At 37.7% G+C, this 22802-nt stretch overlaps 1 pseudogene; it reads left to right on the top strand.

Annotated features, from left to right (window-relative positions):
• Nucleotides 1-3473: 3473 nt before the first annotated feature.
• On the top strand, nt 3474-4295 carry LOC117094227 (annotated as a pseudogene).
• The last annotated feature ends 18507 nt before the right edge of the window (nt 4296-22802 follow it).

Genomic DNA, 22802 nt, shown 5'->3' with positions numbered 1-22802 from the left:
GGTCTTTTTACATAATCCCATACTTCTTGCAGGCTTTGTTCATTTCTTTTTCTTCTCTTTCTTTTGGTTTCTCTTCTCGCTTCATTTCATTCATTTGATCCTCAATCGCTGATACTCTTTCTTCCAGTTGATCGAGTCGGTTACTGAAGCTTGTGCATTTGTCACGTATTTCTCGTGTCATGGTTTTCATCTCTGTCATTTCGTTTATGATCTTCTCTGCATTAATTAGTCTAGCTGTCAATTCTTCCACTTTTTTTCAAGATTTTTAGTTTCTTTGCGCTGGGTACGTAATTCCTCCTTTAGCTCTGAGATTTGATGGACTGAAGCCTTCTTCTCTCATCTCGTCAAAGTCATTCTCTGACCAGCTTTGATCCGTTGCTGGCGATGGGCTGCGCTCCTTTGCAGGGGAGATGCGCTCTTATTTTTTGAATTTCCAGCTTTTCTGCCCTGCTTCTTCCCCATCTTTGTGGTTTTATCTGTCTCTGGTCTTTGATGATGGTGACGTACTGATGGGGTTTTGGTATAGGTGTCCTTCCTGTTTGATAGTTTTCCTTCTGACAGTCAGAAGGACTGTCTGTTGGTCTGTTGGAGATTGCTTGAGGTCCACTCCAGACCCTGTTTGCCTGGGTGTCAGCAGCAGAGGTTGCCGAAGATAGAATATTGCTGAACAGCGAGTGTACCTGTCTGATTCTTTCTTTGGAAGTTTCCTCTCAGGGGTGACGCCACCCTGTGAGGTGTGGGGTGTCAGACTGCCCCTAGTGGGGGATGTCTCCCAGCTAGGCTACTCAGGGGTCAGGGACCCACCTGAGCAGGCAGTCTGTCCGTTCTCAGATCTCAACCTCCGCGTTAGGAGATCCACGGCTCTCCCCAAAGCTGTCAGACAGAGTCGTTCGCGTCTGCCACGGCCCCGCTCTTTCCCCTAATGGACTGCAGCTGTGCGCTGTCCACAGAGGTAGAGTCTACAGAAACAGGCAGGCTTCCTTAAGCTGCTGTGAGCTCCACCCAGTTCGAGCTTCCCAGCGTCTTTGTTTACCTACTTAAGCCTCAGCAATGGCGGCGCCCCCTCCCCCAGCCTCGCTGCTGCCTTGAGGATAGATCACCGCAGACGGCTGTGTTAGCAGTGAGGGAGGCTCCGTGGGCGTGGGACCCTCCCGGCCAGGTATGGGATATATTCTCCTGGTGTGCCTGTTTCCTTAAAGCGCAGTATTGGGGTGGGAGTTACCCGATTTTCCAGGTGTTGTGTGTCTCAGTTCCCCTGGCTAGGAAAAGGGATTTCCTTCCCCCTTGCGCTTCCAGGTGAGGCGATGCCTCGCCCTGCTTCAGCTCACGCTGGTCAGGCTGCAGCAGCTGACCAGCACCGATTGTCCGGCACTCCCTAGAGAGATGACCCCAGTACCTCAGTTGAAAATGCAGAAATCACCGTCTTCTGTGTCGCTCGCGCTGGGAGTTGAAGACTGGAGCTGTTCCTATTCGGCCATCTTGCTCCGCCCCCCGATTTCTTATTTTTAACGAATGATTTTTATCTCAAAGTAACCCATTTACATGGTTAGAAAATATTAAATAATAAAGAAAAGCTTAAGTTGAAAAGCAATCTCACATTACGTCTTCCCCACTTCCTCACATGAGGCAACTACTTTTATCTTTTTTATTTGTTTTTATTAATCATTATTATATCACCAACTAGTAGTCTTAATCAATATTTCTTGGTTTATCAATTAATCCCTTTTGAAATTGGTTGTATTTTGTGTTTTTATTGTCATCAGGTGAACAATTAGATGTTTGAGTAAAGAAAATTGAATAGGTTTCCTGTCTACAGGGCTTTTATGACTTTAGAAGGCCATGGACATTCACTGAAGAAATAACAGTTAGCTGATAAACACTGATATATCTAGATATACTGGTAGGTAATGGGTCATGTTATTTATGTGTTTATTCACATATTTACTTATTTAGCTCTATATTTTAATTTTTTTCCAAGTTTCTTATATAGAGTATTTTACTCCTAAATTTTAGGAAAACTTATATATCTTCTCTTTACTGTTGTTCATTAAGACAGGGATCTCACTATGTTTCTGGACTCGAACTCCTGGGCTCAAGTGATCCGCCTGCCTCAGCCTGCCAAGTGTCTGGGACTACAGGCACGTGCTACCACACTTGACTTAGAAAAACATATTTTAAAATTTAGAAAGACATATGGTTAGAAATGGTGAAATAAAGACACATATACCACCAAGTGAAAACACCACCATGAGAGAGAAAGAGTTCCGTCTTCATTAAAGTTAGAAAATATCCACAATCCATATGTTAAACTTATATCATTTATGGAAGACACAAGGATAAAACATGATAACACGTACCTTTATGTTCTCGCGTGACAGAAAACCTTTGACGTTACGTAGCGAGGACTTGAAGTGTCCAAAGTACGATTCCTTTATTTAGGAGAGCAAGGTCAAGGGTTTGAGGGAGCTATTGACCCAGCACTGAATTCTCACCCCTGTAAGGTTTAGGGAAGAGGAACAAATGAGGAAATCTGTAGGCATCTACCTACTCAAGGGGCCAGATTCTGGGGTGGCCTGGGTAGGTTTTTTGCCTTGCAGCAACCTCTAATGATCAGCTGAAGGAAAATAAACACATAAAATACTGAAGGGAGAGAGAGTGAGAAAGAGGAAGGAAAGAGGGAGAGAGAGACTTGCGACATACAGGACTAAACAATTTGACATGGAGATTCCTGCCTCCTCAAGGGGCTGCTAGCCTCCTCTGAGAGCACAGAGCACACATACCCTGGGGCAGAGTTGGTGAGGCCCTTAGAAACAACAAGCCTGGATGAAACTGCCTTTCTGCTGGTTCACTTCTCTGGCCTGTATCATATCTGCTCCAACAGCTAGCTCCAAAATGAGCACCACAAATATAATTTATAATCCATTAGGGTTCAGTATAGACAGCAAGTAAAAAGAAGGAAAATAATATAACAAACAGAAGGCATGTAAAGACTGCTCTTCAAGGTCATACCAGGAAGCAGGGGAACATTTAAAAGACTTTTTATGATATTCTATAAATTATAGAAAGTATGACCTCATTGAAATCAGAATATAAGTGAAAGATAAACAAATCAAAAAAAAAGAAATATAAGGTGTAGTAAGGAAATGAATACCAAGCTGGCAGATATCAGTAAATAAAAGGAAGGCATAATAAAAAATCATGGAAATGAAAACAATTTATAGTCAGTAAGAAGTAGAATTGAACCTGCTGAAAACAGCCAAGGGACATTTGAGACAGGCTTTGAACAGCCAAAATGAGAAACATGAAATTGAAAAAAGAATTCATAAGTTTAAGAAGAACAATATATGCAGAACATGAGATCCAGTATACATATAATAGGCGTTACTGAAGTAAAAGGAAACAACAATAAAAGAAAAAATGTCCAAAGATACAATAAAAGAAACATTTTCTGAACTAAAAATCAATCTGAATATATGTTTTCTTTCATCAATGCTGTAACGATTGACAGGGAAAGGGATACAGTGATACCCCTGATTATACAGGGTTTTAAAGATGAAGCTGAGGAAGCAGGAATGTCTGTAATGAGTGGCTAAACAGTGCTAACCTCCTGGATTGTTTTCGGAGGAGTCACTACAACTACAGGCCAATGAATTTATCATGCCAGACAATACAGTGCCAGGGAAGGGATGTACCAGAGTTCACAAAATCTCTGGGGCCACAAGTAGCAGTGGCTGTGCACCACTGACACTTGTGTCAAATAGCAGTGGCTGGATATTCCTGAAAAATGAAGTAAAATTAAACTAGTGGTCACCCACGAAGATGTAGTTGACATGCCAAGCAGCAATAATGAACATGGTGAAAAGTTCAATAGGAAAGCTTCATCATGCACACGTTCAGTGCCCATGCAGCCACAGACATCGTGGGCGTTAGGATTTGGGGCCATGCACAGAAACTGACCAAGCAGCAGAGGAATGGTTTTTTTGTAATTCACAATGGCTCCTGTGCTGGCCAAGATGACTGTGATGAGCAATGCCTGTGGCAACATGTTCAGCCTCATGCACGGAACATGTCCAGAGACAGCAGGAGGCATTCTGATCTGTTTACCACATGAGCAAGCAGTTTGGCTCTGTGCAGAGATAAACTGCCCCAAATGTGGTAGAGGCCACCAAGGATGGATTACTGGGATTGTTGAGAAGGGCAACCATGCAGCTGGAATCATAGACCAACCCTGGATCACTGAGGTTACCCAAATAGCCACTCAAAATGTGAATCCCACACCTGGGGCCACCTCTTAATCTAGACGGAAAGAGCTATTTGGTTTTGTTTTAAAATAGATCTATTTCCTTTATCATCACTTCAATTAAAGACTATAAACAACAAAAATCTCACAGTGTCTACACATCTGGTGACCTTAGGTCAATTTGTGAGTGGATACAATTAACAAAATAAAATCCATTGTCTTTTTTTCCTGTTACATTAACTGAAATTGCACCTAATCTTGAGTCAGCTTCTGAGTTGAGAATTATATTGTTACCTGATACTGCTGTGAATCTCTAGACACTTATCTCTTGCACATAGGTGCTCTCTTTTTAAAAGTGCTTTCACATAGGACAGACATTACCAATAGCAATGTCAAATAGCAGTTGATGTCTTTTCATTTCATGTATGTTTATCAGGTAAGTCTTATGGCTTTTTAAGTATCTTGAATGGTTTTCTGGAAAGACAGCATTGGTAAGTGGCACATGACGGTATCCCAGTCATAAGAGGGTTACGTGATTACTTCTAGTCTTTGAATTGAAAAGCCTTGTCTTGTCATTCAAGAGCGTCTTATACCCAGGACATTCTCCAGTACAGAATTCGGTTCAACACGGCAAGTATTTCACTGCATGAAAAACATTTTGAAAAAATGAAACTGTATTTCTTTTTGTGTAGCCTTCCTCATATTTACAGTAATACCATTAATGGTTTCCTTTATCAATAGCAAAAAAGGATACTTTTTGCAATGTAATGTAATTGGACATTTCATAATGCAACAAGGAGTTCCCTTCCAGAAGAAGGTTCATATATAACACTCATTTACAATTCAATATATAATTATGCAAATAATTTTAAACATAATTAATAAAGACTGTTCTATGGATGGTAGTGTTTAATACATTTTATATTTTGTATAGTGATTTCAGGCTTTTCTTAAAAGCAAGAGCTATATTTAGTCTAATTCTTAGCACTGTTTTGTCCTTTGCACTAGTACTTTTTTGGGGCATGTTTTTTGTGATCTGTGTTAAAAATCTGCATTCCCAAAATTGCAGCTCAGATGTAAGCTTATTATTCAAATAAATGTATAATTCTTAAAATTGCTCTTGTTTAATCAGATGCTCTTTTAGTATTATTTTAGAAACATTGAAAGGGTTTTTTGCCTAAAGTACTATTTGCCGGGAAAAACTAGATTTTGGTTTTATAAAACTTAAATCTTTCATGGGACCTATACTTTCTTGAATTAAATTTTTACTTCTAGAATAAATAAGCAATCTAAAAAGGTGTTATCTGTGTTACTTAAAAACAGGTTCTTATATTTTAACCTACTAAACAATGAGGAGGAATTCCTGTCATTAAGCATAAGGGCACTGAATTCTCAGGTGTCTGTCTTCATAAGAGAAAAAGTGGCACATTCTGCAAGTTTCAGACACTTCCTGCTCACAGGCACCAAAGCCACGTGTGTAAAAAGATCAACTTCTTGCCAAAGGAAACCACCCCTGGGAAAACGAAGCTCCCTGGAAGAGGTATTCACTTGGACACACCGTGCTCCAGGAACCAGTGGGCAGCCTTTATACGTGTGTGACCAGACCCCCAGCCATGGTATGGTGTGCAGTACAGAACAGCCCGCTATGTAACTGAAACTAACTGGACATTTTACAGGAAGTGATAGAGACGTTGGTCGTCAAAAGCTTCAAATCAGTGATCTGCAAAATAAAACGTGTTAGAAATCTCTGAAAGAAAAGAATTTTTTCTTCTACCGTATTTTGGAACATTATTGTTCCATTTTAAGTATACATATGTATGTGTGTATATAAAAATGTCCAGGAAAATGCCATAACATAATTAACAGGGAGATATACACATTTAAAGATGTTACCAAACTTCAAGGATCGACCAAAGTTTCCTAAGGAGGGGACATCTGGGAAAAGAAAAAGTTCTGCTTCAAAAATCAATTTTCTAGAAGAAATGGAATAATATATATACAGTATACACACATGGATATAACTAAAGACATATAAAATGGTCTTGAGTGATAACAAACAAAGCTGATAGCATTAGTTACTTCTTTTTAAGTGAACAAAGCTGATAACATTACTTACTTTTTAAAAAATGTACTGGAATTGGGAAGATAGTCAAAGACACTGATCTTCTTTAAAATTTTAATTTTTTGTGAAATGTTAATCACCACCACCACAACAAGAATAATAATGATGAAGCAACTTCTACCAAGTTATCAGGATGAGACAGTGTGATCCAAGTTGCTTTTTAAGTAGGAAGGAGCAAACATCATATTCAAATATAAAAGGCCTAAACCACCTCATGAAATAATTTTGATAAGCAAGAAATGACTGAAGAAGCCATGACTTTTTAAAAAATTGGTAGTAAGCAGCCAATCTATTATAACCTTGTTAGACAATTGTGAAAATTGTTATAGAACAGAATTGCATGCTGTAAACCTGAAAAGATAGTGGGGGAGAAATCAGCTTTTTTTTAATACTCAACTAGACTCAAGAAGGAATATGGTGGGTGAATTCTTATATAAGTAACATTAATAAATGTTAACAATGTCTAAGAATTTAAATTATGCCAAAAAAAGAAATGTGTTTTGACGGCTTTCTCAGATTAGAGTCTCCCAGAAACTTTGAAGGATCTTTCAGAAAGATTCCAACATTAGACAAACCACAGAACAAGGTAATAGAAAGCTGTTATCGAGATGGTATGGCAGATTATATTATTCTTAAAAAGCATTTATTATTCCCCATCCCCTCCCTGCATATACTACCCCATTTCATTAATGTAGGATTTCACCATGTGACTTTTTTTACTCAATATAACATTAGCAGACTTGACACAACCAGGGGCTTCCAATGTGATTACAAGGTTGGGTCCATTCTCTCTTGGCTCTGCAATTATTATTACAAGAATCACAGGAAGCTTATCATCCCTCATCTTTAGTCCCAAAAGTAAAAATAAAATGGGTGTTAAGAGACAGAGAAGACAAGCCACAGACTGGGAGAAAATATTTGCAAAACACACTCACAATAAAGGACTTATATCTAAACTGCATTAAAAACTCACTTAAGTTAAAAAAAAAACTTATAAGTGAGCAAAAAGATCTGAAGACACATCTCAACAAAGATTCACAAGTGACAAATCAGCTAATAAAAGATTCTCAATATATTTCATCAATAGGGAACTGAAAATTAAAACAACAATGAGATTTCTCTACACACCTATTAGCATAGCTCAAAAACATTGGCAATACCAAATGTTTGCAATGATGAAGAGCAATGGGAACTCTCATCTTCATTGCTGGTGAGAATACAAAAGGCTACAGCCACTTTAGAAGACAGTTTGGTAGTTTCTCACATAGATAACATAGTCTTGCCATGCAATCCAAGAATTGCTTCTAGTCATTTATACTAATGAGATGAAAATTTATATCTACATAAAAATATGCACACAAAGTTTTATAGTACTTTTATTCATAATCACCCAAAACTGAAAACAGCTAATATGCCCTTCAGTAGGTTGAGTGGATAAACTGTGGTACATCATATAATGGAACGCTATTCTTCAGTAGAAAGAAACATACTATCAAACTACAAAGGACGTAGAGGAATCCTAACTGCACAATGCTAAGTGAAAGAAGCCGGTACAAAAAGGCTACACACTTTAGAATTCCAATTATATAACATTCTGGAAAGGACAAAACTATATAGACTATAAAACATTCATTGCTTGCTAGGGGTTTAGAGAAAGAAGATGAGAGAAGTTCAGGGAATTTTTATAATGGTAAAATTATTTTGTATAATACTGTAACCATGGCACATGACATTACACATTTATCAAAATTCATAGAGTTTTACAACACAAAGAAGGAACCTTCATGTATAACAAATTTGTTAAATTATTTAGGAGGTTGAGGGATCCCAGGAAGGAATGCAGAATATGACAAGAGAATTTAACTGTGTTACAAATGTGTGAAACAGCCTCACTGAAGAGGGTTAGGGAGAGAATGTATTGAAGTAAGTAGCTTTGGAAATGAGTAGAATTGGTAAGATCAAAGGTGAAAGTTACTGCACCTAAGCACTGTACTCTGGCTAATAAAATTGTTTCCCATGTGGTATGGATTAACAATTCTGACACTGATGTATGTGTATACTAATAATGAACAATTATGTAAATGGATGGTGGATGCTGGTTTTCATTGTTAAACAGAAGATTACAAACAAGAAAGGAAAACTATCCATAGTGACCCATGTGGTAATGAATTAGAGTTAGAGACTTACCAATTAATGATTCATTAATTGTACCAAATTGTAACAACTTATGTTTAACTCTTAATATAGATGCACTTCATTATATATAGAAATGTTTATAGATAATTGGACAGATATGGATTAGTATACAAAAATATTTCTTTGCTCTGTCAGCCAAGGAAGCCCCTAAGAAGTGACACTATAGGAGTGCTGAGCACACGTTGCAGTCAGATCTTGTTTCCTATTTTTCAATAAGGAAACAAGGCCACTTGGAGAAATGATTGATTCTAGGACAGGGGCACGAAATATACAAAATGAGCCTGGAGCATCTTGCAGCCCATTAAGAAAATGCTCAAGGAAAATGCACACACACACACACACACACACACACACACAGGAGGTATGTCAAAGGAACACAAGAGACAAAAGGAAATAGTCAAAATTGGAACAATATAAGCAATGAAATAAATAGTTTTAAACTGTAAACCCAAATATTTTAAAAATCAAAGAGTCTATACTCATGTAAATAAATGATTGAATAAATTAACAAGTGGGAGAGAAGAGAAAAATCTGCCATGCAGAAGAATTCCAAATAAGTTATGCAGATACTCTACCCCAAAGGAGGAAGTGTGTAACTCCCCACTCAAGTGCAGGCTGCACATACTGTACCATGTGGAATCTAGGAAACGCCTATAGTACGGAAAGCTGGAGGCAGCAAATTTATAGTAAAGAAACCTGACAAGCACCACTTCAGCAGATGACTAAGGTAAACAATTATACGATCAACAATCATAAATCATGTTGAGAGTATGTACCCTTGGTATCATTCGATGAAAATTCCCCTTTATTTATGTGATCCTGTGTACCAAAATCCATAACCTCAATCTAATAATGAGAAAAACATTGGAAATATTTCAATACAAGGGCATCCTCCAATATATTAATGCCTGACCAGTACTCCTCAAGACTGTCAAGGTCATTGAAAACAAGTGAAGTCTAAGAAACTGTCACAGAAAGTAGGAGGCTAAAAAGACATGACAACTAAATGTACTATGATATCTCAGATGGGATCCTGGAACAGACAATAGATAATACATAAAACCTAAAGAAATCAAGAAAAATTATGGATATCAGTTAATAGCAACATACCAATATTGACTCATTATCTGTACCAAATGTACTATACAAATATAATACTACGGGAAATGGTGCAGGAGGAGAGTGGTGTATGTTAGGTCTTGGTGTCATTTCTGTAAATCTGAAACTATGAAGTCTATCGATTTTTTAAAAATATATGAAAACATGGGATAGGCCTGAGTCCAAATCTAAATAAGAAACCTAGCCTAGCCAGATCCATAAGCAGGAGATGAAGTTGTCCATCCAGCCTAAATAAGCTGACTCGCAGAACTAGAAAGGGAATTCTGGAAATTCCTGAAAATTTTTGACATAAAGAACACGCAATTTCAACTTTGGTCAATATCACAAAATTGCTCTCCAAAATGGTTCTACTATTTAAACATTCACCAAATGCATGAGTTTTTATTCACTCCCACTTTTGCTTCCCATTGTCAGTGCAAACATTTTAATTTTGGCTACTCTAACAGGGGAGATATTTTATTTCTTTGAATCTGTATATCACAGATTCCTAGTAAAGGTGGTGGTCATCTTTTATCAATAAATAATCCAGTAAGTATCTCAACAGATAGAACTTAAAAAAAAATGACTTCAATAGAGGTGTTATGAAATTAACAATAAAGTTAGTTTGAATCAGGATCCAAACAATGTCCACATATTACATTTAGATTATGTGTATCACAAGTCTCTCTTAAAATATAATAATTCTTCCTCTTTATATGCTATTTGTTCTTTTTCTTTAAACAACTAAAGCCTTTGTCTTGTGGAATATCTAGGTTTGACTGATTAAAGCATTGTGATGTCATTTAACATGACCCTCCATCCTCATAGTTTTTGTAAACTGGGAGTTAGATCTAGAGGCCTGACGAGATATGTTATTTTTTAAACACTATTTAGTGTCTCTAAATGCTTTCTATTGCCTTACATCAAAAGAAAAATAATGTCGCATTTGTTCCTCTTTTAGTAATGGAAAGATTAATTAGTGAACTCAGGTCATGTCAGCCTGATCCATCTATTATAAAATTTAACATCTAGTGTTTCTTATCTAACAGTTTTTGCAACTATTAATGACCATTATCTAGACACATTAAGTTTTGCAAATGTGGTTTTCTCTATCATTTCTTCTCATTTATTAGCTGTGATTCTTTTCAAAAGAAAACTTTCCTCTACCAATTATTTTGTTACTCTGAAATGTAATCCGTGAAAGAAAAATGACTATTCTCTCACATTTGAAATACAAAGTGTCAGAAACTATCAGAACCTGGGAGATATTGCAGCCACTTTTTCAGCCAGTGGACAGGGGGAGCTGACTCAAGAGGTCTAGCACCAAGCTTTCTTCTGCCTTCAGTGCCTTTCCCAGCGCAGCTATTTGAGCACTGAATGCTTCCAGCCAACCTTTCTTGTATTCACCCTCTGAGACAGAGTCATCTTCCTGAGGGTCTTTGTCAGGGCTTTATCTGCAGAACACCTAGACACTATCTCTGGCAAACAGGCTGGGTAGAAACCATTGTAGCAAGAAGAGTGACATTGCTGTCTCCTTTGATATTATTGATCAGCTTTAACTATCTTCAATGAATCTTTATACTATAAGAGACTAGAAGCAACATGTGGCTACACTTGACCCATTTTCACTTGGCATGATTTTTTCTCTACATTTTTTGGTATACATATATATACACACACACATATATATATATAAATGAACTGATAAAATCGACATAGAATAATATTTAAAACTCAAGCCAAAGCTTATATTAGTATCTTCTTTCCTCTTAAGATATTTATTGCACTATATAAAGATCAACTCTAGTGAAGAAATATTTTAGCCTGGAAACACACGGATTTTGTTCAGTGCCATCAAGAGGAAATATATCTTATATATCTATCCCTTGCTATCTATGACTACTAGGCCAAGTGCTTTAAAATATGTTACTTTTGACTTCACAAAAACTCTCTAAGTTTGCTTTATAAGTGAATAAAATGCTCACAATCATTCAGATCATTAAGTAGTAAAACTGATATTGTAACCTAGGTCAGAATTGTTTCAAGGCCTGTGTCTTAATCCATTTGCATCGCAATAAAGAAAATATCCGAGGCTGGGTAATGTATAAGTAAAATAGGTTTGTTTGGTTCATGGTTCTGCAGACTGTACAAGAAGCATGGCACCAGCATCTGCTTCTGCTGAGGACCTCAACCTGCTTCCACTCACAGCAAAAGGCAAACGGAATTAGGCAACATGTGGTGAGAAAGAAAGGAAGTGAAAGGGAGGTGCCAGGATATTTTTAACAGTCAGTTCTCATGGATGGGGAGGAGGAAACTCTTGAGGGAATTAACAGAGTTAGAACTCATTACTGGGAATACAGTACCAAACTACTCATGAGGGATCCACTCTCATGACCCAGACATCTTCCATTAGACTCCACCTCCAACACTGGGAATCAAATTTCAGCATGAGATTTAGAGGGTACAAATATCAAAACTATACCAGTCTGCATACTTTTCTTTGTACTATACCACCAAAAACAATCACTGAACCTCTTTCACTCCCAAGGCACTGTAAAGAAATAGAGTAATAGGGTGGTCTCTGCCCTCTACAACCTAGCTACTTGCTACTCAGGCTGTAGTCTGAGATCGAGCAGCAGGGACTTCACCTGGAGCTTGTTAACTGTGAAGAATCTAAGGTTTTGCCCCAAATCTAGGAAACAGAATCTACATTTTAGCAAGACCCCTAAGTATTTCATATGTGCATAAGAAACATGTTTGAGATGCACTGATAAAGAATTCTTCATCTAGTTGTGGAAATAATACAGACACTTAAAAAGAAAACTAACCACACAGAGTGGCCAGAAATGAGAACACATTGAGTTCTACAAGAAGTCAGCAATAGGGGACAGATTGGAGCTAGAAGTTGTATGGCACAGATCCAGGGAAGGTTGCTTGGAGGAGGTGGAGCTCAAACTGGGTCATGCAAAATGCTTTGACTGATAAAGTGGAAGATTGTTTTGAGAAGAAAGACTGTAACAATGAAGTATGGAGGTGAAGGCATGTTTGAGACATACAGAACGTTCGAGAAGCAGTGTTGACTCTGCCCAGAATGGCAACTCATCGGACTCTCTAGAAATGCACAAAGGCTGTGGTTTCATCTCTGTTCTCCTGAATTGTACCCAGAATCCAGGACTTTGTTGCTATTCAGTAAATACTTGTAGAATAAAAGGCACTTATCAAAAGTTACACTTCCTCATTGAATGATTTCATATATGCATAAACTCCCTAATTGTTATTGATAGTTCCTGAGTATGTTGGGGCTTGAGGAGGCAGGTTCAGCCATTGCCTTCCAAACCTTGGTTGTTGTGTCTAAAACACAGTGATGCACTTCAAAATAATGATCATGTAGAATTTTTTAAAGTGATGCACAGAGATCAGGAACATACATAAGCATCTTACTTCCTGGATAGACATACTATGGCCAGTATTTAGACATATTTCCTTAGAATAGAGTAATAAAATAAAATTACTTAATGAAAGATATATAAACATTATAGATCTTTAAATTACTCTGCTGAGTTGATTTTCAAAAAAGATATTCTCCTCAGCAATATCCTTTGTTTGGCTTTCCAGATCTTGGTCTGGAAGATCTGCTTAGAAAGAAGAAGGATGCAGAGAAGTGGGTTAACTGGTGAATAGCAAGTAATTGCTACTATGTTGAGCTGTTATCATTTTCCAGAAAATGTAATAGTCATATTACATATTTTGTCTCTAATCCTCACCACAGCCTTTAAGAGATATATTTTGTACTGCCATTTTACAGATAAGGAAACTTTTCTTTAAGGCTGACAGTGGCTTAATAGCTGTCCCCAAAGTTACATAGCTATGAAATGTTAGAACCAGAATGTGAAGCCAGGGCACTAAGTCTGCAAGTTCTGTATGCTTCCATTATATCTAACTTCTTGTTGTGCATAACAATTACCCCAAAATCCAGTGCTTAAAACAGCCACTATTTTATTATATGACACAATTTTGCAAGTCATGAATTTTGGGCAGGCATGGCTAGGCAATTCTCCTTCTCTACATGGTATTAACTGGGCAGTTTACATGGAACTGGAGTATCCACTTCCAAGATAGCTGACTTAGGATCACAAGTTAGTTCTGGCTGTTGGCTGTAAGCTCAGCTGAGGCTGTCCTGAGTTGAGGTCCTTAGTTCTTTTTACCTGAGCCTCTTCACTGGAATAATTGAGTTTTCTCACAGCATGGCAACTGGGTTCCACAAGTAAATATCCAAGACACAGGAAGAAGAAACTCATAGTTTCCTAAGGCCTGAGCCATTTAACTGTCACAGAATCACGTCTGCATATTCAATTGGTCAGGACACTCACAGAGCCACCCAAATTTAAAGGGAAGAGTTATAGACATAGACCCTGCCAACACACACACACACACACATATCAAGTAGCAACCATCTTTAATTTAGCACGTTTTCTAAAATACAGTTGTATTAGTACATTCTCACGCTGCTATGAAGAAATACCCAAGGCTGGGTAATTTATAAAGTAAAGAGGTTTAATTGACTCACAGTCTGCATGGCTGCAGCGGCCTCAGGAAACTTACAATTTCAGTGAACGGTAGTTCTTCACAGGGCAGCAGGAGAGAAAGTGAGTACTGAGTGAAGAGGGAAGCCCCTTATAAAACCAAGGGCTCTTATGAGAACTCACTCACTATCACAGCATGGGCAGAAACCACGCCCGTGATTCAATTATCTCCACCTGGCCCTGCCCTTGACATGTGGGGATTATTATAAGTCAAGGTGAGATGTGGGTGGGGACACAGAGCCAAACCATACCAACAGTGCTGAAAATACATACAGCCAAGTTACATATTATGTATTAAATTATTCTGTTTTCGTTAACAGACCATAACACCTCAAAGAAGAATGTTGTTTCCCATCATAAGATTTTCCTTATTTTTCTATTTTCTGCAACTGCATGCATGAGTTATTTTGAAAAAAAATTAAAACATTTTCTTAAGATTTTACTACAAAGTTTCTGTTTATTTCAGAAACTAGAAGTGGTCAAAGACAGAATGCTAAACGTGGAAGGGATGCTATGACCTTTTAGTTTTCTTGCCTTTGCTATATGAACTTGCTTGTTTAGTTGCCACCAGGAAGCTGCAATTTGAGGAGTGCCAACACTGGATTCAAGATATGGTTTCCAGGCTGATAGGCGTTAAACACTGCCTCTTCTTCAACGAAGCACTGCAAAGCAGTGTGCTTCAATAGATGACTACTGAAGAGAGCCTCAGTTTTCTCAATTGCAGAGTAAAACTGGCCTGACTTCATCAGTGTCTTTAATCTATTTAGAATGTAAGTCAGGTTTTCATTTTGCAAATCCATGCAGACCTCACCCCAAGCCAACACAGGTGTAACTGGCTCACTGGCTATCTAATCACGCTGAAGCATTTCCACCCCATTAACAATTTCCTTTCCTCTCACATCAGTGTTGCAACACCACCTTTACATTTGGCTAAGCACATTGGTTTCGGGTGTTATCCAAAGCTCCACACAATCCATTTTCCCACTTTAAGCAAATATGGAAAGCCAACATAACTTTCATATATCTACTTAACCCCTACTTTCTTGAATTTCCTAATCTAAATAGGAATTTGTTCCTACAAGCATCTCCACTGGAAACTCTCCAGGAAAATTCAGACTCTTCTTTCTACTCATGATTAAGCCTCAAGGTCCCGTCAGTGCAGCCACGTCAGAAGAACAACCACAGTGAATTGATGAAAAGATGTAAAGAGGGCCTTCATTAACAGGGCAATAGAAATTTCCTTTGTGAACCTATCTCCATATGAATGGCCAGCAATACAGGATGAGTACATGAAGAAGTGTGCCTGACCTAGCAAGTTGCACTCTAGCTCCCAATCCATGATTTAAGGGTTAACTGTTGTCCCTCCACATTGTCATAGCTGAAGGAGTATTGTGAATAACATGCTCATTTGAAAATACATTCACAGAGGGACTCCTCCACATAATGGACTTGGTGGAGTGAGCTACACGTTCCCTGTTGCCAGGCGGTTGCCAGAAGCCACAAATGTGAGTTTGAATTAGGATTTCTGGCAGTGCTATTAAGAACACCTTGGCAAGTTGACAAGTCAGAGATTAGATTCAGTTCCCCAAGTTGTGAGTGATCCTATTTGTTCTAGCTGCTAACCACTTCTCACCTCACCTACAACCACTTTTTCCTGGAACGCCAAACAGAAAAAATATATATGTTCTTTAATTTCCCTGTCATTTCAATGTTATGGCAAAACTTGGGCAAAAGGTTAATCAAGTTATCTCCCTATCATGAACTTATGAAAGCTTATGCTGTATAAAATCTTCCCAACAGCAACATGTAATATAGGGTGTCCTAATGATGTTTTTTTGAACCACTTTATATTTTCTGAGAGATGGCTTCTGTGGGAGGAATAACTGCTTTATGATATAATACACAGAAGAATAAAGAATTAATTCAGGCTTTGGGCTTTGCTTTATTTGGCTACAAAATTAAAGCACTGGAATTCTCCTCACTTAACAGAAATTCATGTAACATTTTACCTGAATATACATCCAGACAGAGAGGTTCGTTACCAAGATTGAATGCTCATAATGTAACAATATATTACTTTATATAATATACATAATAATAATATAGTTCTTTTTATAATTGAAATATTAATAATTAATAGAAAACAAAAGAAAAGATAACTATTTTATAATTGTAATTGCATGACCTGATTATTATATTATTATATTATATATATATAAAATATAATATTATTATTATATTTGTAATTGCATGACCTGATTAAAAAGTAAGGTGGCCCAAACTTGCATACCCTCTGACCTAATAATTTTTCTTTTCAATATATATCTTTTTCTTAGCCCACATTTTCCAGAAAACAAAGTCTGAGACAATATTTACATAGAAAGTTTTATGAGGAGTATAATCCCAAGGAAGCTAGAGTGGGGAAAAAAAATCAGGCAAAGAAAGGGAAAAATAAAATACAAAATGGTGTATAATGAATTTGGTTGTGGTCTTATTAGAAACCATACCTGGTTGCTCACCCACATGGCCCATCTCCTGAAGGGGCATTGGAAACACTGTGTCTCGTAACAACTTAGCAGGTGGAGGGAGAATAACTTATCAGCCAGTTCCCTCATATCCCCTGTTTGGCATTGATCAAGCTCTCCTCTGGGGCCAATAAGAATGCAGTCAGTGCCAGGCTGTCTTCTTTCACACCCAGCAGAAAACTATGGCCAAGTACATTTGACAAAGTACGTAAACTAGATCTAGCACAAGTGTGAGAAAATACTTGCACTTATGCTTAAAACATATTTATTGTAGCATTGTTTTTATAAAGAATATGTAAAAGAGACTGAATGATCATTAATAGAGAAATGGTTAAATATATTATCATACTCACCTATCATTGGATTAAAGATAACGTAGAACTAGGTCTATTTAACCAAAAATATATCCAGGGCTTATTACATTTTTTTAAAAGTCTCAGAATTATACATATATCACAATTCACTTTCACACGACAAAGAAAAACTCCATATGAGACATATATATGTATATCATATATACATACACCTCCCTCATATAAAAAATGGTTAGTAAGACAAATCAAAATAGTGGCTACAACTAAAACGGAGAGGGTGAGGATGGAATTCTCTGATGGGGGTTTCGCATTTTTATTCTAATCATTTGTAATTTAACATTTTTTAAGTTAAATCATTTAGAGGAAAAAAGAAGGAAGAGAGGGAGGAGAGGGGACTAGAGGTACAAAAGAGCACAGAATTGGGATCCAGATTTAGCCCCTGACTTAATCCATTCAGGCTACAGTCACAGAATACACACAAAAGACTGTGTGGCTTACAAACAAAAACGTATCTCTCACAGTTCTGGAGGCTGGAAAGTCCAAGATTAAGGTGCCACCAGATTCACTGTCCAGTGAGGGCCTACTTCCTCGTTCATAAATCATGTCTGTCTTTGTGCTGCGTCCTCATATCTCAGAAGGAACAAGAGAGGTTTCTGGGGTCTCTTTTACAGGGACACTAATTCCATTCCTGAGTGCTCCACCCTCATGACCTATTCACCTCCCACAAAGCCCCCTGTCTTAACAGCATCGCTTTGGAGCTTAAGATTTCAACAATGAATGGAGTCGGGAGAGGCGTGGACATTCAGTTCCATAACAGCTACATCTGAATTCTGGCAGGATGGTGAACCATCCCAACCAAGAAACGTGTTTTCTCTTGAGATCTGATTTCTGAGTTCCAATCCTAACATGACTGCAGTGATTTACAAGAGCTTTTGCTTTAGAATAGTTCAAATGCTATGCTTTAATAGGTAATTATATGCATGTTAGAGGCAAATCCACGAATAAGATAAAACAGTTTGAATGACTTTTGTTGAAAATTACAAACCCAAAGAATGACCCCAACAAATTATCATGGAAAGAGAGTCCTGCGAGAGAACATGAGTGAAACAGAGAAAGGGAATGCCAGACAAATCAACCCATCTCAGTCAAATGTCATCTCAGATCATGGGGCTACAAAAGGACTGTGTAAGTAAAACAGCAGAACGAGCGAATGGTTGCTGAGGGGGTGAAAAGTTTGTTGAAGCGACCTTAGTAAAATATGCCTTACAAATGTGTCCTAAGTAACAGCAATGAAAAACTTTCAGCTATCCTCAGTCTAATAGGCAGTGCAGGGAAATAAGAGCTCCCTTGAAGAGTGAGGGACTGGCCTCATTTTTCCCAGTGCCTTTTAACTAGACAAATAAAGGAAATAAATCTCTGCAATTGGTAAATAAGAGATCTCATTCTGAAGGAGCTCCAACTAAATGTGATCATTTAAGTCAATACAGTCAGTGGCGCCAACATATTCCAAGTGTTGTCTCATGTGTCTTCTAAGTCATTAATTTTTCCAAAGGTCACTGAATGTTAAAGCAGAGATAGACCTTAAAGACTATCTTATCAACTTCTCATTTTTAAAGTGAAAACACAACACAGTGTGTCACCTCCTCTGTAAAATATGATCACCCTCTACATTTCCTCCCATATTAACACTATTGTGAATTATTTATTTTAGGAAAATACGAGAACATTTTTCAGGCTAAAGATAAATAATCATACTCTTCCATTTCACATATAGGCGAAGGGGGCCTAAAAACATTAAATAATTTGTCCAAGTCCTAATAGCAAGGGTTTTGCACCAAGAGATTTGAGAAATTTTTTTTTCAAAAAATAAATAGCTTTTTACCTTGTTTTTAAAATGTTACATCCTCTTTTTTTAAACTAAAATGTAGAGAAAAGTACAGACGAATCACCTTAAATCTTATTGCCTAGAAATAGCCAAGTTGAAATGTTGCTGAAAATGAATCCTAAATAATTTCCATTGTCTCTCACTCTGTAACACCCAATTTTTCCCCAGAGGAAGAGGTAGGTGTCAAGCAAAACTCATTTTTAATTTGCTGTTTTCCAAACATACTACTGGTACTCTGAGTTTGAATATTGCTGAGATATATGAAGAAAAATGTTACTAATGGAGTATACAGACTTTCTGGAGGAGAACTTCCAAAGCCCAGACATTTTCATTAATATTAAAAGATACAGAAATGTGTTGGGTAGATCCAGTTTGATCAAAAAGACCTCTCTGTAAAGAAATCCCCATAGAGATAGAGAAAGACAAGATAGGTGGGCATTTCCATGCACTATGCCCTATGATTGGTACACACTGGAATCCATCAAACCTGTCTTGCTCCCTGGGAAAGAGGCTGTGGTGAGGGTAGGGGGCATAGAAGTGGTACAATCTATAAAGCTGAAGCATTGAGAGAGCAGACCCAGTTTGAGGGGTGTACAGAGTTGGGTCACAATATTTCTCCCTTGTTCATCAGAGGACCACTTGTGCTTTCTTGAAAGAATCTGCTTTAGGGCCAGGAGTGGTTACCAGAACCAGAGGCTCAGACTTGGTCATGCCATTTGGACTTGATGAGAATTATGCTGTCCTTCAGCTGCGGACTTGGGCATGTCAAACATAGAGTGAAGTTGCAACCCCCAAGTCTTTGGCTGGGTAACTGATGACGCTATTCAAAGGAACAAGCTTCAAGTGACATTTGTGGTGATCTCCAGCATCAAGGGAACGTGGCTAATATCTGGCTCCAGCTGATCCAAAAGTAATCTGAACCGACCCTATGGACAGCACCTTGATAACTTGCTGAAACCATCATGGACTATCATGATAGGAAGTCGTAGGAAGAGAGAAGAGGCAACGTGGTGACTTGGGCCTTTTAATTTGAAAATTTTAAAGGTGATATGATATTTTATTTTGAATAGCAAGCCCATGTAATGGGTCATACTGAGTTCATAAATATATATGTGCATATTTTTAAATAAATGGTATTATGTTATATATGCCATTGGGTAGTCAACTTTTTCTTTCAATGATATTGTGGCTGTCTTTCTATGTCAATTAAGGTATACTGACATCCTAATTAACAGTTGCATACTATTCTATAGGGAATATAAGTCATGCTCATTTCCATATTAGGAACAGTATTAGGACACTGAACTTGAATCTTTTTACTTTCTTTGCCAATATAACAAGTAAAGCTGCAATGATCATTAACATTTATCTCTTGACACACAAGCTCATTCCTTCCTTAAAATAATTTCCTAGAAGTTGAATTTCTATTTTTGGTGCCTTTTACCAAACAGCCTTTGAGAAATAATGTACAACACTGCATGAGTGTGTCCATGTTCCTGGTTTTTTGTTTGTTTGTTTGCTTGAGACAGTCTCACTCTGTCACCCAGGCTAGAGTGCAGTGATGTGATCTCGGCTCACTGCAATCTGCAATCTCCACCTCCAGGGTTCAAGTGATTCTCCTGCCTCAGTCTCCTGAGTAGCTGGGACTGCAGGCACGTGCCACCACCCCCGGCTGTATTTTTTAATAGAGACAGGGTTTCACCGAGTTAGCCAGGATGGTCTCAATCTCCTGACCTCATGATCCGCCCACCTCGGCCTCCCAAAGGGCTGGGATTACAGATGTGAGCCACCGCACCCAGCCCATTTCTCTGTATTTTATTTACATGTTGTGTTAGAAAGATTTTTGTGTGCAGATCAAATAAATGAGGGGAAAGAATGCTGTTGTTTTTGTAGAATATCTGGAATGTTATATATATTTTCATGTTTATTGGCCATTTTTATTGATTCTATTGTGAATTACCTGTTTATGTCCTTTGCACATTTTTTCTGTATGGGAAAATTAATCTTTTATTCAATGCTTTGTAGGAGTTTTAAAAAATATATCTTAGAGATATTAATCCTGATCTATGGTACAAATATTTTCCTCACTTTCTCATTCTTCAAACTTTGTCTAATGACATATTCTCTATATAAATATGTCTATATAAAAGTTTATCGTTTTAAGTGTCAATTATTTTTTTCTTTTATGGTTTCTAGCTGGCGTGTTAGACCTTAAAAAACTTCTTCAGCTCTCAAATCACCAAAACACCCATATTTTCATAGGGTATTTATATGGTATAACTTTAAAATTTGAACTACTGATTCATCTAGAATTATGTTAAGGCCTCGACTTTTTTTCAGTGTCTAGCCACTTACTCCAATGTTAGTTGTTGAATAATCCATCTTTTCTCCACTGACTTAAAATGCTATATCCCCAAATATTCTTGGAACATTCTCTAGAATCTGTACTTTGTTTCATTTATCTATCAATTTAATATAATTTGGATATGTGTCCTTGCCCAAACCTCATGTTTAATTGTAATCCCCAATGCTGGAGGCAAGGCTTGGTGGGTGGTAACTGGATGAGGGGGATAGTTCTCTCAGGAGTTGTTTAGAGCCATCACCTGGTACTATTCTCGTGATAGTGAGTCAGTTCTCATGAGATCTTGTCATTTAAAAGCATGTGGCACCTCCCTCCTGACTCTCTTGCTCTGTCTCTGGCCATGTGATGTGCCTGCTCCTCCTTCACCTTCCACCACGATTGTAAGTTTTCTGAGGCCTCCCTGGAAGCCAAGCAGATGCCAACATCATGCTTCCTCTACAGCCTGCAGAAATGTGAGTCAATTAAACCTCTTTTCTTTATAAATTATGCAGTCTCAGATATTTCTTTATAGCAATGTGAGAGCAGACTAACACACAGTTTTTTACTATTCCAGTGCCACATGGTTTGGTTACTGATAATTTAAATATATTTTAATATCAACAAATTCTTCGGGAGTATTCAAGAAGTTTTAACAAGTCCTGTGAGACTCAAGGTGATGAAATGAACCCAGGAAAGTAGAAGACAGTTGACATGCAATGATGTAGAGAAGACCAAGTGAAACCACAAGGTTAGATGATCATGTCAACAAAGCCATCTAAAGATAAAGAAGTTCTTACTCAGTGAGTTTGAGAAAGAGTCTTAAGAACTATGTATGTCAATAAATCAAGTTGGTGCAAAACTTGTTTAATTCATTATGCAATATGACAAGAACCATCAGACAATTCTCATCAAAACCCTTCCAGAATTTTAACACTATCCTTAGGTTTTCTATGGGCTTAAAATAAAACCTTATTTCAAGAGTATCATCTTTTTTCCTCAAATGCTTCATCCATACAGACATTTCCTAAAACTTCTTAAACAAGATCCATTTTTTCCTTCATTCTTCAGAAAGAGTTTGTGCTTCTGCCTTACATTACAGATTTCCTGGAACTTCTGAAAGCCCAGACACTCAGTTTTTAGAAGGATACTCCAACCCACATGCTCAGTATTGAATGGGAAGCATCAACTATTGTAAAAAGCTACCAGCTGCTCCAAGCACGGAAACATGTATGAGGGACATTTCTAGAAACAAATGGGGATTATTCAAGCCTTCAGCAGAGAAGAGACAGGAGACTCTAGGAAGATAGCTTTGGCCTTGAGAAAACGAAAGGAAAAACAGGCAGAAATCTCAGTGCCTAAGTACCTGGGTTATAAATATAAACAAGAAAAACAAGGTGTATCTGTATCTGGGGTATATGGCTGCACCTTGGGGAGGTACTGGGAGTGAATCCTTTTCACAATGTTTATCTTATCAGTTGGTCTGTTAATGTGGGATAAT

Source organism: Trachypithecus francoisi, unplaced genomic scaffold, assembly GCF_009764315.1.
Source record: "Trachypithecus francoisi isolate TF-2019V2 unplaced genomic scaffold, Tfra_2.0 Lachesis_group13, whole genome shotgun sequence".
Lineage (NCBI taxonomy): Eukaryota > Metazoa > Chordata > Mammalia > Primates > Cercopithecidae > Trachypithecus > Trachypithecus francoisi.
This window is presented reverse-complemented; position numbering and strand designations above follow the sequence as displayed.